Genomic DNA, 19582 nt, shown 5'->3' on the forward strand with positions numbered 1-19582 from the left:
ATATATTGAAAGGAATTGAAAGCAGGTGCCCATGTAAAACCTGCACAAGGGTATTCAGGCAGTAATATGCACAATAGCCAAAGTTATGAACACTTCAAATATCTACTAGCTAAAGAATGGACAAACAAAATATGTGATAAATATGCCTATAAGATGAAATATTACTCAGCTGTGAGAAGGAGTAAAGTATTGTTGCAAGCTACAGACTGATGAACCTTGGAAACATTGTAACAAGTAAAAAAAAAAAAAGCAAAACTACATACTCATGTTTTATCATTCAATTTATACAAATACACAAAACAGACAAAGCCATAGAGAATAAGGATAAATTAGTAGTTTCCAGCAGTGAGAGGATGGGAAAACAGGGATCATAATGGATCTTCAGTGGTACTGGTTACAAATGCTGTGAATATACTGAATGACTATGGTAGTAAATTGTATGCAATGCCTAATTACCAAACTAAAATACACTACCATATAGCAAGAATTAAATAAGCATAAATTATTGTTGCTAACTTTTATTTGCTCTTAGAACAATATCATTGTGCATTATTTCTTTTCTGTCACCTATTTGGTGTATTTCTGTATCTCTAACTAAACTAGATATGCCATCAGATCACATGACAAGATCTCAGTAGCTATGGCCAAGCCATCCTTTGTATGTAGGAAAAACTGCCTGCATTAATTGATGAGAGAAATGTCCTTACCTGCTCAAGATTCACTTGAAACTCTGAAATTCCAGCATGAGAAGGTCAATTGTGTAAAGTGTAGTATTTCTATAGGATCTCATTTGAAAAGCCAATTGATTGTCTGGTAGCATTAATACCACAGACCAGCAAACTAGAGAATTTAACATCTTAGCATGAATTAAGACCATCATCAAAACAGCAGGTGAGAAAATAACGTGCACAAAAGAATTTTATCTGTTCAGACAAACTTCAGTGAGTAGCTCTGAACTGCTAGGACAATGGAAGGGAACAGTTCATTGGAGGAGGGCAACTGAAAGGAATGTCAACATTAGAGGGGAAATTTCATCTCTCTGAGCATTTTACTAAGACCTTGTGTTGTGACCAAAATAGTTAGGCTTATCCATGTGTAGTGGCCATTCAATCATACGCTTATGTTGAATGAAGAAATTATTGGATGGGTTGTATCTGGAATGGGCTTTAAAAACCTACTTCCCAGGGTGGACATCTGGCCTAACAAGTATGAAGTAATGTATCAATATAGTACTTGAGATGCTCATATCCCATATTAGAGTACGTGAATTCAGGTCCTGGTTCTACTTGTAAATGCTCACCCTGAGAGGCAGGATGTAAGCCTCAAGTCCTGGCTCCCAGTTGGCCTAGCTCAGTCCCTGCTCTAATCAACATTTGGGACTTGGTGACTAAAACAGTAGATGGGAGACTTCTCTCCTCCCCCCCTTTCCTTCTCTCCCCTTCCCTCCCACCACCCATTCAGATATATAAAGTAAATTAATTGAAAATTTGCAGAAATATTCCCTTATATGTCTCTCCCCTATAGCAACCATAACTGAAAGAATAATAATGATTAACATTTATAGAATTAACAATGGATTAAGTACCTTATATGATTTTCTGATTCAATTTTCCTACAAACATATAGAATAGTTACTGTGATTATCCATTCTTTATATAAATAGGAAACAGATACTGCGACAGGGTTAACACCTTTCGCAAGCTGTTGATCCAAGTTAATTGAGTGAGGTTCCAGCCTCTCTAAGGCCTCCACTGTGCTGACTCTCCTGATGTCCTCTATCGCTCTTTGTAGTAAACATCGCAAGTCAGGGCAAACAATAGCAAATATCAAACTGAGAGTTGTGGTGTAACCTCACTCTTCCCAACTCAGCTTAGCAGTTATAACTGCTAGTATTCAGGCAAGATTGTTGTAGTCCTCCAAGGAGAGTATATGAGGTAGTCAATCCTATTTGGGATTATACTTTTCCTTCCTAGAGAGCAAAGCTGAACCAAAAGGTATATTGACCTGATTAATAAAAGGAAATCTTATATTTGGTATAACCCTTATTTGTTGCTGAGTAACATTCACTGAAAGTGTTGGCTAGCTTGTGTAGAGTAGCTATATCCTACTTCAACATTTACAAATATATGGAATGACTGATCCTGACTTATAGTAATCTGCTAGGTCACATATTTTCCTTGGTGACTTCTTACAAGGCATCCTTGTAAACAGAAAATCTAGGCTGACTGTTTCTTTGATTCTATTATTGTATGAGTTGGATCAGTATTCTAATGTGTCTTCAAAGCAGCTAAAAGGAAAGTAAAAATTGGATGTAAACTCTCAGTACAGATACGTTATGTAACCAAATTCCTTGGGTGAATTTTGAAACTTTGCGCTTTTCACCCTCATGTTTTAGCAATGTGTGCAATCCACATGTGCATAATTTAGGAATACCTAGGTAGACTGAGACTAGCATATAGTTTTCCACGTACCTGTCTCATGGCACCTTTTAGCTAGAATTGCCATTATTTTATAAACCTATAGAATTTTATTTTTATAGCTGAATAACTGCTAAGCTACTTTTCACCAATTCATGATAAAACATGATTTTTCCAGACTGTGATGCTCTCTGGATGCGCCAAACAGGGAATATATCAGTGCCAAAACCCATGTGACAAGCAGTAGCTTTCCCCTTTTGACGTGGGCAGAGGAATGATTAGGTCTATGTTACAGACCCAACCCTGCACATGTGGTAACGTGTTACTCCAAACACCTGCCAATCCTCTGCTGCCCCCCACGTCCCCTCACTACACACACAAGCCCACATGCTGGCAAATGGCAAAATCAATGTAGCCAGATGGATAGGCGGCCTGAGAGTGGCTCAGACCATATGATACAACCACAAAATTTTACCCTAATGAAGATCTTAATTACTCATGTTCACATAAGTACTATCATGTGTGTGGGGAAAAGAATTATTTGTAGTTAACTCCTGCTTTAAAGAAGCATGGGCTGTCAGGAGGCTCCTTGGATTGGTAGCTTTAGGATCCACACTCTCATCAATGCCCCTGAAAAGATAATTAAAGGATTCTGAGTTTAGCAGAGTACATGTTTATGTCAAGCAGATAGTAATAAAACACACTGGCTCTAAGATTCTGTAGGAATCCATATAAAGCATGTTAGTTTTTTCTGCTGTTGAGCCTTCTTTATTTTCAAAATTGATAGTTCTTTGTGACTCTGAAATGGACCTTAAAACAAGAGAATTTTCCAAACATTGGTTAAATATTCAACTACAAAACAAGTAGTGTGAAGTGCTTGCTACTCTTGAGGCTAATATACACTTTGAGGAGGTATAGATGTTATTTCTCCATTCAAGGAATCTGCAGTCAAGAATAAAAATGAAACAGAAAGGCAGGCACTATCCAAGATGCCTACTCAAGAGCCATTTCTTTGTTTTTCCCAAGAAGATACCAATTTGTTAAAAGTATGACCTTATCTAAGCATCTTAGCAATCCTATTCTCCTTTCCTAGACACTCTTTTCCTTATCCCCTCTTGTAATAGATGACATGCTTGCCACTGATATCCCTTCTACTCTGGAACATTTATGTGAAAATGTAATGCCTGCAGCTACATCAGGTGTCTCATTATGGCAAGGTAAAAAGTACACAGAGGGAAATCAGCAGGTTAGTTATGCTGAAACCAAAGGGTGGAAAGACATTTTGAGCTGTTTATGAGAACTCAGGAAGACATAATAAATATCCCTAGGGCTTAATCCTCCATTATTGGGTCTGCCATGAAATAAGGTACCAAATGCATTCTGAACTGATACAACATGGAATCATAAACTACCACAGAACCAGTAGTTCTGAAATCTGTGATGCTGAACAACAAGGACTTATATTTACAAAGTGCTTCTTATGTACTAGACATTATACATGATGCTATTGGATGTACATACTTACATTGGGAAACAGAACAGACTGCTCTAATAGAAAAGGTAGAACTGAGGCTGGGCTTGGAAAAGTGGTTAGAATTCAGACAGGTAGAAGAGCAGATCATTACAAGGAAGAAGATCAACATAAACACAGGTAGGGTGGTAGAAAGTGATGAATATAAATGCATTTTTTTAAAAAACAACATACTGGGCCCAGCGTGATAGCATGGCAGTTAAAGTCCTCGCCTTGAAAGCACTGGGATCCCTTATGGGCACCTGTTCTAATCCCAGCGGCTCCACTTCCCATCCAGCTCCCTGGTTGTGGGCCTGGGAAAGCAGTAGAGGACGCCCAAAGCATTGGGACCCTGCACCTGCGAGGGAGACCCAGAAGAGACTCCTGGCTTTGGATTGGCTCAGCACCAGCTGTTACAGCCACTTGGAGAGTGAATCATCGGATGGAAGATCTTCCTCTCTTTCTCTCCTCCTCTCTGTATATCTGCCTTTCCAATAAAAATAAATATAAATCTTAAAAAAAAAACCAAAATACTAACTAATCAGATCCAACAACACAACAAAAAACTCATCAACTCAGATTAAGTGAAATTTATTTCTGGGATGCAGGGATGGTTCAACATCCATAAATCACTAAAAGTGATACATCACATTAATAAAGTAAATAATAAAAGGCATATTATTATTTTTAACGTTCAGAGAAGGCACTTGAACACATACAACACCTTTTTATGATGAAAACAAATAAGCAAGTCGGGTAGGGAAGGAACGTAACACAATCAAGGCAATACATGACAGACTTGCAGCTTAGCATGATACTGAGTGTAGAAAAGTGGGAAGCATTTCCACTAATATCCGGAACCTGAAAAGGATACCCACTGTCACTATTACAATTCAATATAGTTTTGGAAGTTTTATCTAGAGCCTCTAGGCAATAAATGGATACAAATTGGAAAGGAAGAAGTCATGTTATGCCTATTAGCAGAGGACATTTTTCCATCTATAAGGGGCCCAAAAGACTTCACTGAGACTATTGGAACTTACATGAGAGTTTGGCAAATTGCAACCAGCACTCAAAAATCAATAGCATTTATATACACAAACAATGTTATGTCTAAGAAAGAACTTATAAAATCAGTTCCAGTCACAATAACTACAAAAAATTTAAAAACCTTGAGATAAAGTTAACTAAGGATATGAAACATTTATAGAATTAAAATTACAAACATTAAGGAAAGAGATAGAAGACACTAAAAATTGGAAAACCCTTTCATGTTCATGAACTGGCTGAATTAATATCATCAAAATGTCCATACTATCTTAAGGAATTTCCAGATTCAAAGGGATCTCCATTGAAATACTAAGTACATGTTTCTCTGATCTAGAGAAAAAGAAGTCAAAGCGGGGTTGAAAAACATTTTCCTAAAAACATGATCTTGAAACCTTTGGAATTAGGTCCTGTTTATAAGTTCAACATATTTTGAGATGATTCTTATAGATTCTAATACCTCTAGTTTCATTTCATCTCTGATATAACTTTTTGAATGAATCAATATGAAATCTTTCCCCATAGGACCATATGGTAGCCCTGGTATGGATATGGAGATGGTGTGGATATTTAAGTTTGAATTAGTTAAGTTTGAATTACTTAAATTATGTAGTCATGTAATCAATGACTATAGTAATGAACCAAAAATATGGAAAAAAAATGACATCACAGATAATTCTATTGACCAGTTCTATTCTGGAATTATTCTTTCACAAGATTATAAAAGTATTATATTTTATATGCAGATCAAAATGTCTCCATGGCATGCCAGTATAATTTGATATTTTTGCCCTTTCTCTCCTTTTATTTACATTTACACCTTAAATGGATCATCGTTAGAGTTAATGTGAGTCCAGTGTGATAGCCTAGGAACTAAATCCTTGCCTTGTATGCCAGAATTCCACCTGGGTGCCAGTTCATGTCCCAACTACTCTACTTCCTGTTCAGCTCCCTGTGGCCTGGGAAAGTGGTAGAGGATGGCCCAAAGCCTTGGAACCCTGAACTCACATGGGAGACCCAGAAGAAGCTCCTTGCCTCAGATTGGCTCAGCTGTGACCACTGCAGCCACTTGGAGAGTGAACCAGCACATGGAAGATCTTTCTCTTGGTATCTCCTTCTCTCTGTGTATCTATCTCTTCAATTAAAATAATAATAATAATAATATAAATCTTAAAAATATTAATATAAGTTATCACTGTTCCCAGATGTTTCTGGCAATTACAAATGTTTATGAAGCTACAATTGCCTCTCCATAATGTTTATTCATTTTCAGGGTATGTATTCTTTTTTTTTTAATTTTTTTTATTAATTATTTTGCATTATGTGACAGTTTCATAGGCTCTGGGGTTCCCCCCACCCCTCCCCATGCCCCTCCCCCACGGTGGACCCTCCCACCCCGTTGCAGCATTACAGTTCAAATTCAATCAAGATTCTTCCCTTACAAACAGATGCCATGCACATAGTCCAGCTGCTCATTGTCCAGATGGATTGAACAACTTCTTGGGGAGACTATTTAGCTGCGATCAACCCCTAGTGGTTTTAATATTTCTCTAGTTATCAATCACTGCCAGTCTCGCCACTCCCAGCTCGATGCAGTCGTTGCAGAGTTCACTGGTTGACACTGTCCATCATAGAGTCTTCATTCGCCCAGTTTTCGCTGCCAACATATATCTGAGATGGTTGATTGACCCGTTCTGTCCTCTGTCTTTTCTTGGCTAGGGTTCTGAGTCCAGCTGGTCATTGCCACAATCAGCTTGTAGGTGCAATTCCTGGGCTGATTTGTTTTCGGACTGGAGTTGCTCTGGAATCCGTGGGTGTTGCAGACTAGGTTGGTTCTGCCTAGCACATACTCAGCACTTGCATCAACCAATGGGGGCTGTAGCCTAGTCGGGGCGACCCACAATAACCCCCACTAGGCCCGCCCCCTATCCTGGTTTGCCTGTGTGTATAGCAGACTAGTCCAGTCTGTCCCACATCCCATTTAGCTCTTGTATTTGTCCCTGGGTTTTAAAGCTTAGTTCTAACTAACCAGCTCAGCCATCCAGCCCCCACAGATGTTGTTGAGTTCCTCTCTGTCTAGCCACCCCAGCCCCCTTCCAAGTTATCATGTCCTCCCACGGGAGCAGTGACCCAGAAGGGGGGGAACCCATTGTTTCCCTCCTGGGTTGCTCACTGTCCCAGTTTATGCACTTTTCGGGTGGTTCCGTGATTTGACTTAACAGAATTAGTCCCCAGAGCCAGCTTCTGCCAGCTGGTGTTGCGGCTAGGTCCTTACACCCCTCATCCATTCTAATTTATGCTTGCCCGGGGGTATGTATTCTTTGTGTAGTCCTAGTTTATGATATAGAAAAACATAATTGTTCTCTAGGAAATTCATATCTGGCATTCATCCCTTTTCCCTGCTCAAATATCCAAACACATCATAGTGATAGCATGCTTATACTTAAAATTAAATGTTACATACCTAAGACCATAGATGAAGGCATAAGTGGTACAGATTAAATTAACAGGACCATTAAATAAATCTATGAAATAGCCAAGCAAAGTAAGTAAGCCCTCATTTGGCATGATGTTCTTACCAATATTAAATCACAAAAATGTTTGCCTATTGTGAGTATTCCTGCTGCAGCTGAAACATACTTTTCATATGTTGTATTATAATAATATTTTACAGGAATTTATGTTACTTTGACAAAGAATGAGTTAATGTAATATTAGGATTATGCTAAGTTTCAATGTGAACCTCTGATACCTTCACTATATTTTGTTCTTTTGTAATTGCCATCTATATGTTTACATACTTTGAGGCTTCTCTTCAAAGAAACAGAAGAGTAATAAATAAGCAGTTTGGATATCACATGTATATTTTTATTTTCTAAATCCTAAAACAAAATCTTTATTTGCTATTCTAAATTATGATGATGATGATGATGATGATTTCAAAGACAGAAAGAAAGATGGAGACAAAGAGAAATGTTCCATCTGTTGCTTGACTCCTCAAATGCCTGCAAATACCCAGGAGCCAGGAATTGCACCTAAGTGTCCCTCCTGGGTACCAGAAAGCCAAGCTTTGGAGTATCACCAGCTGTCTCTGAGAGTGTGCATTAGCAAGACTCTGGGTACAAAGGGTGGCGACTCCAATCAAGCACTCCAGCATGGGATGAGGGTATCCTAAGCAGTGTCATGACCCCTGCATCACAGTGCCTGTTCCCATATCATTCCTTCATGGGAATGACATACCCTGCACTTATACTGGGAAGAAAATCTCACGATGAACCTACCTACAACATCACAGCATCTCTACACACTTTCTAATAAACAGACTAGAGAAAAACATCAGCATTTCTGGTTTCCTCAGATCTTGATGGAAATTATCGAGTAATGACTATGGGAAACTATTTCCCATCCTCCTTTTCTTATGTCCTTATCTTTCAGGATGAGCAGAAAAAGAATACTTTGCCAAACTTAGACTTTAAAACCACCCAGTATTTCCTGTGAGTCATTAGCTGGAGGAGTAATGTGATTCCATCATATGGCTGAGTAAACACAGAGAGCTGATTTCAGACTAGGGACAGATTTCAAAGTGCAAATATAAATCACATAACTAATCCATTTTTCCTTCTTCTGCGCAGTCCTGCCAGGCACCCAAGAAGATAGTGAAATCACACATTTTTATTTGAGCACACCACTGTCTACTTACATCACCTTTTGGATAAAAGTGTATTTCTTTCTTGGACTTGTTTTCTTCCAACTTGGAGGAATCAAAGCATAGGTTCATGCATGAGAGTTGAAGCCAACCATGGGAACTATCGGGAACGGTTAATTATTTTTCCAGTTAACTGGAAAATTGATGAGTAAGAATACTTTAGGAAAAAGCATCCAGTGGAGCACATGTCATTCCAACCAAGGCTCTTACACCAACTGGTCTGCAGGAGGCAGGGATACTATGCCACAGCATCAAAGTCAAAGGCTGAGACAGGTGAGGGGCTAAGCCAACTGGGTCAGAGCAACCACTGGTACATACGCAATCTAGGGCTGGGAATAGACTCGGCTGGGGAGTTGTGAGAGAGTACACCCTTGCTGGGTTGGGATTCCCACGGGAGGGTGCGGGGGCTAGAGTGGGGTCTGCGTTCCGGTCTGGACATGGCTGCAATCTCCCTAGGCACAAGTGTGGACTGGGGCTGGGCGCACCAAGCTGGGCTAGACACCAGTACCATCTGGTGCTCTGGAGAACCTGGGTAGATGTAGGATGGACTAGGCTGGGTCTCTGCCCCTATTGAGCCATGTGTCAGCAGTGTCTGGGTATGGACAAGCCTTGGCTGGGCTGAAACATCCTACACTAAGAACTGGGATGGATTGAAGGCCAACAATGAGGGCTGGCCCATGGAACCACCAGTACGTGCAAGACCTAGCATAGGGAGAGGTTCTGAAGGAGGAGCTTGGGAAACTCCTCTGTCGGAACACAGCCCCTACAGCTGAGTGCAAGAACCACGATATGGAGCAACCCAGACCAGGCCAGAGGAAGATTCCCACCATCATACATATGGCATAGGTAGGGGGCAGACCAGGCTCAACCTGTGCACATCAACCGCTGGCGAATCCCAGCACCAGTATAGAGCGTGGGTCAGGCCAGGTTCAGTCACGACACAAACCAGTGCATATTAAGGAATGCCAAGATGAGGTGAGCCATACCAGATGTGGTTGCAGCACCTAAACAGCACATGTGAGAACCGGCAGAGGGGGTGGGGGGAGCAGGCAAAGCTGGCAGAGAGAAAGTGGGCTCCGCTGCTGGACCACCACTCCCACTGGAGGGGATGAGTTGGGATGGGGGCAGACCAGACCAGGCAGGGTTACAATACCTGTGGGACTCATGTGAGCTAGATTAGGGAAGCGCCAGGTTGGGCTGACTGTTCTGACTGGTACAAGCAAAAATTAGAGTGGGTGAGGGTTGGTTGGTCTTTGTTGCAGCATCAGCTGGCAGCGGCTGGCACTGGGGACTTAATCTGTCAAGTTAAAATCCAGAACCACCTGGAGAGTGCATAATCTGGGAATGGGAGTGGCTTAGAAGGGAGATAGTTGGCACCTCCCTTATGGGTTACCACTCCCACTGGAGAGCCCAAAAACCAGGACGGGGCAGAGGTGGCTAGATAGAAAGGCACCTGCCAGTATGTGTGTGGGCTGGATAGTAGGGTTGGTTGGGTTGAACTAGGCTTCAATGCCCATTGACATGTATAAGAGCTAAATGGGATGTGGGACAGACTGAACAAGTCTGCAGTATATACTCGCTTGCTTGGGAACCAGGGTAGGGAGCAGGCCTGGTGGGGATTATGGGGAGTCGCCTCAACTAGGCTGCAGCTCCCACTAGTTTGCGTGAGGACCGAGTATGAAGTGGGTAGGATCGAGCTGGACTACAACACCCATTGGTTCAAGTGGAAGACAGGGTTGGAAACAGAACTGACCCAGCAAGTGCAACTACCAGACCAGCATGTGCATAAGCTGATTGGGGCGACGGACAGTGCCACACCCTGTACTGGCAAACTCACATAAGAATCAGGTTTGGGATCATCTCAAATGAAGTTTCTTTGGAGATCCCTCCAACTGAACTGCTGATCTCAGAACTCTAACCATGAAGAGACTATGTCAGCCAGTGGACTCTGAACAGCTTTCATCGCGATTAGAATTGCAAGATTGGCCGCAATTCAGACCTGTTGAACTATCAAAACTGCTTGAGCAGGACCCTCGGAGCATGCCTCACATCGGGGACCTGGGATGGGTGGGAGGCTGGCTGGGGCTTTTCCCTTTGTTTCTCCCCTGACCCCAGATACAGGGAAGAAAATGATGATATTTGTGTGGAAACAATGGTATTACCCACGCACAAAAAAAGCATCCAGGTGTATTTGGAGGAAAAGTAACATGGAAAAGGCTAAAACAAACTAGGAAATACACAAAAATCACATTCTGCTGTCTATGTGGATATATAGCTGAGATACTGAGAAATAGAAGCAAGCACAAAGGCAAGCAGGGATGGCTGAAATGATCTTTGCATGTTATGCATTACCTTATATCTTTCCCTCCTGAAAAGGGAGCTGCAACTCAACACTGACAGCCACAAGGAAGCAGGAACACTTGAGAATAACATCACAGCTGTGTGATCATTTGCAAAATTGGCTTGACCAATTTTGGAACTTCTTCATGAAAGGGAATTTCATACTTCTGTGTGAAAGCAAGTTTCTTACTCCAACTCTTTCGATCTTCTTGACCATATGGAACTAGTTCTAATCATAGTTAAACCATTAACTCAGTTTATGACCAAAGAGAAGCCACCCGATCGCTCTCTGCACCACAAATCTTGCCTAAGGATTCAGAGACCCACAGAATTTCAGAGTCACATGACTAACGTAAAAACAATGAACAGCTTTTCCAGACAACTATGGGGCCAGCACAGTAATAATTTTACTCTATAGGTGAAAGGAAGGCTTTCCAAAAATATCTTAATATCCTCATACTCTCAGCATGTTCTGCTTCAAGCATGTTTTCCTTTCCCAGTAACTCATACTCTGCCATTCTCTGCAAGTCATTGTTTTTTCAATCAACCAGAGTAGCTTAAAACAGGAAGCCTGCATTTACTAACTTGGCATCTGCCTCCAGGGAGCGCCTGCACAAACCAACAAAATGAAGGTGTTTACTTGTTGGATAAGTTGATGTTTCCTTCTCCTTTTCAGTGAGAGAGAAAAGTAATGCCCTGCAGTGGGAAAGGCAGCATGAAAGAGAGTTACAGTGTAGTCCTTCATAAGGAATCATAATTCCACCAGTCTCTTATTTAAGTGTACCCGATATTGTTTGTGCAGACAATGTCAGACAGTCCAGCACTGTTGTAATAATATGGGAAGAATCTGACGAGGGTGGGAGTTTGAGGGGGGGAATCCCAGCCTATACAAAATTGTAAAAATAATAATAATAATAATTTTTTAAAATAAAAAAATTATTTAAAAAATGATAGTGTTGTCACTACAAAATTTGTGGTTGGGTAAGAAAAAATATATAAATATGAAAGTTGTATGGATATATATGTATGCTACATGTAACAATACATACATTTATTTACATTTAGTGATAATTTGTGTTTTAGTATTTCAACAAATGTTTAATCTTATAAAATGTTTTAAAAATATTTGAGAGTAATACTAAGTCTTCCAAATGAGACATAATTGATCATTTCAAAGTTATATACAGAGAAATCATTGCTACTTTAACAGTTTTCTTGTTTATCATATCATTGCTTATTATTTAACAATCTTTGTATTTCAGTTACATATTTAAATCAGTGGAAAATTATAACAAAATGACTTGGCAGCCTTGAATAAATCATTCCTGTTCTCCATCCACAGTGATTGTATTTAATATTTGATAATCAAAATTCGGTGATTTATCATTAAAGTTTATTCCTTAAATGCAAAAAAAAAAAAAAAAGAAAGAAAGAAAGAGTTACAGATGCTGCCAGCACCACATGCTAGCTGGACTTGGACTTGCCAGCACCTATACTACAAGGACTTCCTCTAGTCACACAGCCCCACTCTGCCTCTCAAGCCTAAGATCTAACCAATAGCAAAACTGTCATTCTTCACCAGAGTAGCACTCATTGAATGAACAATGCAGTAATTTAGGGAAACAATGTGAATATGTCCCCGCTCCTTCTCCCTCTGGGGTGTGTGGTCTACACCATCTTTCAGGATTTCCCCCAGTGGGCCTGTGCTCCGATCTCACATGGTCAAAGCTGGCTCGGCAGCACATATTGTATTGATTCCCTTCTTTCTTGTCTCACTTCCTCACTCCTCTGGACATGTCCTTCTCTTAACCAAACCATTTTCCTTGAATCCTGATCTCACAGTCTGATTCTCTGAGAGGCCAAGCTAAGCAAAAAAGTTGTTCAAAATTTGCTTTACTAGCATACTATATTTACATTACTAACATGTTAAGGTTTTATTTGATCTGATTTTTATTATTTACCAATTAGAGATACTGAGAATGAGAAAAAGGAGGTGGAGAGAGAGATAAAGAGAAGGACAGGGAGAAGGCAAAAGAGTGATTCTGCTGATTCACTATCAAAATAATAGGTGGGGCTGAGCCAGGGCCAAAGCTGGCATCCAGGAATTCAATCACAAGGGTAGCAAGAGCCCAACTAGTTGAGCTATCACTTGCTGCCTCCCAGGTTCCAAAAAGCTTTAGAAGAAAGCTAAACTCTGGAACTGGAGCAGGAACTTGAAACCCGATAGCCACAGGCTACCGAGTATTTCAACTGGTATCTTAACCACTAGGCTAAATGTCCACCTCTGCATGCAGATTTTTTACTTAATTGGAAAGTGTATACAATATGAAGTCCCTGGGAGGCAAAAGTAATGAACAGTTAAATATATCAGTGGCTTATATAAACATTCAGTTACAGTTTGTTTATGCTTCAGCTTCTCTGATTAAAACTGAAATAATTATGATACGAACAACCACTTTAACTAAATTTTCAGCTTTATTTATATTTTAGTAATATGGTAAGTTTATGTTATTGTTTATACAAGAAAATGAAATAAAACCAACATCAAAATGCCTTGCTACGTGTGTGTGCATATCTGCATGTAGTAAGAATGAAATTTCCTTCATTAGGATATGAAATTGGAAGTCAGATTGAGTTTAGAGATTTATACAACCTTCTGTGCTTGTTTTCTCATCTCTGAAATTAAGATGAGAGAGTTTCTGTATCTATGAACTAGTAAGTGTATAGCCCACAGAGGTGCCTGGCACACACCAAGTGTCCAAGGAAGGGTAGCTGATGTTTTCATGGTTATTGTTCAGTTTAGACTATGGGATGACAACCTCCAGTTCTTTTCTAGTTTTGGCTATGTTGAGCTAATACTTTTTACCAATAATTTTATATAGATATGAGCAATGTTAGGTGCTAGGAAACTTGGAAAAGTGTTGTTTTCAGGAGCATTGAGAAAATGTGACCCATCATGGAGCCACTTCTGTTAAGGTGTAATTCATGTTTTCAGAGAAATTACAACTTCTTGACCTTTTCATTCCCCATCTTCACTCCCACTATCCTTGACCTTAGATTCAACCAAAGTATCAGATACAATTGCATGGCTTAAGCACAGGAAGAAGTCTTTCTGAAATTAAACTCTCCTGACTCTCATCAATAGTGATTTTCTGGTAATAAGGGCAGAGAATAGTCATCTGAGTCATCTCCATCTTCCTGTCTTGTTGTTCAGTAGAGACATGACAGCTAGTAATCACCGTCAGCCCTCCTCCTCCACCCTCTAGGCTTCACCATTGTTTCAGCCTTTATTACTCATTATGTAACATTTGCCTTGTTGTAAATCATCAAATGACTTAATTTGAGTGTGTTGTTTTTACATTTTATAATTCTTTGGATGGCAGATGGTAGTGTTTGACAGATTACCTCATCTTAAGGAACGGTCAAACAATTGGAGCATTGTGTGATGCCATTATCGTTATACAGTATAGTGGTTTTCCCCTTGTTTTCCTGTGTTTAAACATTTCCTGAAAGTTTCACAGATAATAATCTTGTAAAGTCAAAATGGGCAAACAAAATATAAAATGATCTAGTCCTTCATGAGAAAGACTATAGAATCTTAACATTTTAGCATAGTTTATTTAATTTGCACATTTACTGAGTATCTTGTATCAACAGCACTCTTGAGGAATTTAAAGAAGTGAGAGAGAAGGAAAGAGAGAAGGGAAGGAAGATTAGAAAGAGAGGAAGAGGATGTAACAGAGAGAGAGGAATAAGGAGAGAAAAGTTTCCTGAGGTTTGTAAAGATGCCATAGTTAGGGGCAGACATTGTCAACATGCTACTTGGGTTATTTTAGTCCCCAATTCATGTTACACCTGTGTTTGAGATTCAGCTTCCTGCTAAGTAGTACCCCAACAGGCAGCAGATGAAGGCTGACATATTTGGGCTCCTTTCATTCATGTGGCAGACAGGTGAAATTTTAGATCCCAGCTTTCACTTGGCACAACCCTGGTTTCTTAGATCCCTGCTTTCACTTGGCCTGGCCTGGTTATTGTGGGCATTTGAAGAATTAATTAGTGGCTAGAACATGTGTGTGTGTGTCTGTGTGCATTTAAACAAAATAAAAGCAGATAATTATTTTAATTATGTGATTAAATACAAATGAATAATTAAGTAAAATGGAACAAATTTTGGGACGATAAGCATGTGGTATATTTTGAACAAGTGATGTTAGGGTAGTAATTAGGAATTTAAAAGAGCCTGCTCTTCAGATTGATGGGAAAATAAGATCGGAGCATGCTGTAAATGAGGTTGGAGGTTGAGATTTAAAAATCATCCATGTAGAGGTCATCTGAGTACTTAGCATGAGCGCTGAGACTTCTCTGAAGATGGGAGTGTGACGAAGGCAGAGAAAACTACTGGGCTCTGTAATTCAGGAGAGGGAAGAAGCCAAGCCATCAAGGGGCAGAGAAGGAAACTGCCAGGCAGTGGGGCAATCAGGCCTAAAAGAAAGGGAGGATTTCAAGGGGAGGGGAAGGATTTGCCTCAAATATGGCAGGAAAACCACTAACTGTTGTCATGTTTAAGATAGCCATTTCAATAAAGTGATACAATTAAAAGTCAATGCTCAGGCCCGGCGGCGTGGCCTAGCAGCTAAAGTCCTCGCCTTGAACGCCCCGGGATCCCATATGGGCGCCGGTTCTAATCCCAGCAGCTCCACTTCCCATTCAGCTCCCTGCTTGTGGCCTGGGAAAGCAGTCGAGGACGGCCCAATGCATTGGGACCCTGCACTCGCGTGGGAGACCTGGAAGAGGTTCCTAGTTCCCGGCATCGGATCGGCATGCACTGGCCCGTTACGGCTCACTTGGGGAGTGAAACATCGGATGGAAGATCTTCCTCTCTGTCTCTCCTCCTCTGTGTATATCTGGCTGTAATAAAATGAATAAATCTTTAAAAAAAAAAAAAAAAAGTCAATGCTCTAGCGTAGTAAGTTAAGCCCCAACCTACAGTACTGGCATCCTGTAGAGGCACCAATTCAAGTCCCAGCTGCTCCACTTCCAATCGAGCTTGCTCCTTATGGTCTGGGGAAGCAGCAGAGGATGGCACAGCGCCTTGGGACCCTGACCCACATGGGAGACTCCTGGCTCTCAGCTTTCCAGCTCTGATTGTTGTGGCCATTTGGGGAATAAATCAGCAGATGGAAGCTTTTTCTCTCATCCTCTCTCTGTAAATCTACGTTTCAAATAAAAATAATCTAAAAAACCTTTTATAAAAACTTCAGATTACAAGAAATGAAGTAATGAGAAAATACAAAGAAAGAAATAGTCAGAGTTTGACCAGGAAAGGAAAGGAAAGGGAAAAGATGAGAAAACGGAGAAATAAAGATTGATTTTAAGCAAAACTAATGAAGCCTAAGCTTCAGGGTGCCTCATTCACAGGTGCTCCTTCCAAGACCCTGAGAAGAGTCCTAGGGATGTAGTCATATAGTCACATTTTACAAATGAGCTGGTAGCAGGCTACTCTAATTTCAGGTGGTCATAAGACTATTCGGTTTATACTTTAAAGCCTCTCTTTTACTACGAGATGCTGTTAATGGGTAATTAAATTGGAAATACATTTAGTTTGGGTTTATAATATCCTCTCCTTATCCCTAGTGGCTGCCTGAAACCAAACCCTACATGAAAATATACTCAGTTGTTTCCTTGTACAGATGTACCTATGATAAACTTCAATTTATAGCTTAGGCACAGTAAAAGTTTACTGACAGTAATGAATAATAAGAATATAACAATTGTAACAATATAGTACAATAAAGGTTATGTGACAACTCTCTCCCCCACCTCAGTATTTTTACTGAGTTTATAAAACAAAGGGTTCATTGTATACACCCTGTTTTTGATGACATGACCCATGGTCCAAACTATACTATGGATACTCGAAACTATTTGAGAAAAAAACTGCAGATAAGAAGTGGAACTAGTGTTTTAAGGATTATGTGGCACAAAGTCATATCTAGGTTTAGCTCCACTGCTGGCTGAACAGGTACAAAAACAGCTTGTACAAATACTTACTGCCCAAACTAACATCGCAACATGAGGACATCAAACATTAACCAAGTGTTTCCTATTTAGACACTACTTTAAAATTCATAATCTACAGAAAAAGTGAAATTCCCTGAAATCTTGAATTTTATATATGAAAGAAACTTGATGCAAAATATATTAAAATTGGCAATTCTAAAATTTACATGCCATTAATAATAGCTGACAAAACCCTGAAAATAATGCTTCCTCAGAGTAGAGACAATAAAAAACAAATCTCAATTAATTATAGTAGGAAAGAATCATTTTTTGGTATGGAAAAAATACTGCTACAAATCACTGATGGGGCCCGGCCATGTGGCCTAGCAGCTAAAGTCCTCGCCTTGAACGCCCCGGGATCCCATATGGGCGCCGGTTCTAATCCCGGCAGCTCCACTTCCCATCCAGCTCCCTGCTTGTGGCCTGGGAAAGCAGTCGAGGACGGTCCAGTGCATTGGGACCCTGCACCCACGTGGGAGACCTGGAAGAGGTTCCTGGTTCCTGGCTTCGGATTGGCGCGCACCGGCCCGTTGAGGCTCACTTGGGGAGTGAAACATCGGATGGAAGATTTTCCTCTCTGTCTCTCCTCCTCTCTGTATATCTGACTTTGCAATAACAATAAAATCTTTTAAAAAAAAACCTATAATCATTTACCAGATTATGAGATTTAAAAAAAATAAACAAATCACTGATGAAAAGATGATCAAAATTACGATGTTTCGTCTAAGTTTTTTGTGTTGTTTAGAAAAAAACGTCATTTGAAAGGCAGAATAATAGAGGTGGTGTGAGAGAGACAGTGAGACAGAGAGAGATAATTTACTGTCCAATGACTGTAATGCAAGATGAATGCTCCATTCATCTACATTTTCTTAAACAGTGTTCAAAATTTTTGTAATTTTCATGGCATACTTTCCTCATCTAAGTGTACTTATCCACTCAAAATAGGTACATCCAAAATGATGGATCCAGGTTTCATTATTTTGTTGTCTTGAGATTGGAAAGCAAATTTAAAGAGAAATAGAGGCTACTGAACTCACTACTGTGACAAATATTGCTTCCCGATTTCATCTTAAAAACTGCCAATTCATGTAAACACGATTATACCTGTTGTATAAATGATGGAGCCAAGGCTCAGTTGCCAAGGTAATTCAGTTACAAACTAGTGGTGCAGTACTTGAAAGCAGATCTTTCGGATTTCTAAATCTATGCTCTTTGTTTAATATGCTGTGGCAAGCTGGAAGCATGCTAATAACTAGAACACAATGGGCAAATTTAAGCACACAGTACACTGATAAATTGTACTGTTGAAGGATAATGATTATTTGCAGGAAAATAATAAATTTTCTTTCTTATGCTAACTTCACTGATAGATAATTCCTATGCAAATGTACATGCTTCCCACTTAATCTTAAAAACAAAAGTGTATGCCTATAATATTGAAATGGTATTTCATATAGCATATTGCAGCTTATTTATCAATATAATAAGCTATAACAACATTGCTTTTATGGAAATGAGTATACAAATGAATATTAAGAAATCTCAGGGCCTGACATCATGGCTCATTTGGTTAAATCCTCACCTTGCAAGTGCTGAGATACCATGTGGGTGCCGCTTTGTATCCTGGCTGCTTACTTCCCATCCAGCTCCCTGCTTGTTGCTTTGGAAAGCAGTGGAGGATGGCCCAAAGTTTTGGGATCCTGCACCCATTTGGGAAACATGGAGGAAGCTCTTGGCTCCTGGATTCAGATCAGCTTACCTCTGGCCATTGTGGCCCTTGGTGATTAAACCAGCAGATAGGATATCTTTTGCACTCTTTCCTCTCTTTAAATCTTACCTGCTTTTCTTATAAAAATAAATCTAAAAAAAAAGAAATCTCAATGAACTGGGCAATAAATGTTTCTGAATTCATAAGGTCTGTGAAAACTGGAAATACAGTTGAATACCTTTCACTAAAATGACTGTACTGTCAATAGTAGGTATGAACTGTGCCAATTTGGACTTCCTGGATAGTTTCCACCTTTGCTCTGCAGACATCTGTCAGTTCTCTGTGGAAAGATGTCCACTGGCTGACTCCCATGTCCTTATGTAACAGCAAGAAAACAGTTCAAGCAAATGAATGCTCTTCTAGAATAAGACTTTGTACAATCTATAAATACACCTCCAAGGTCTTCCATTATATTAAATGCTTCCACCTCTCCAATGGTGCTTTTAGCTTTTTATACACTGGCTAATAGAATATTTGATGAAAGTGAATGTGTTTGTCCTTTTGGGGTTCTTTAATGTTTATAGAAAAGATAGGCTAAAATCTGTGATTACATTTTACTTTTTGTGTCAGGCCAAATGTCAACGAGGATGCCATGTTGTGATGTTTCTAACCACAGTTCAATTACAGAGTTTGAACACTACCTAAATGATGGGGAATAATCTGTGCCCACCCAAAATTTGTAGAAGGTAATTTTTATTGGATTGAGACCAATTCTTTTGTGAGATGGGCTACAT

The sequence above is a fragment of the Ochotona princeps genome, chromosome 1 (assembly GCF_030435755.1).
Source record: "Ochotona princeps isolate mOchPri1 chromosome 1, mOchPri1.hap1, whole genome shotgun sequence".
In the NCBI taxonomy this organism is placed as follows: domain Eukaryota; kingdom Metazoa; phylum Chordata; class Mammalia; order Lagomorpha; family Ochotonidae; genus Ochotona; species Ochotona princeps.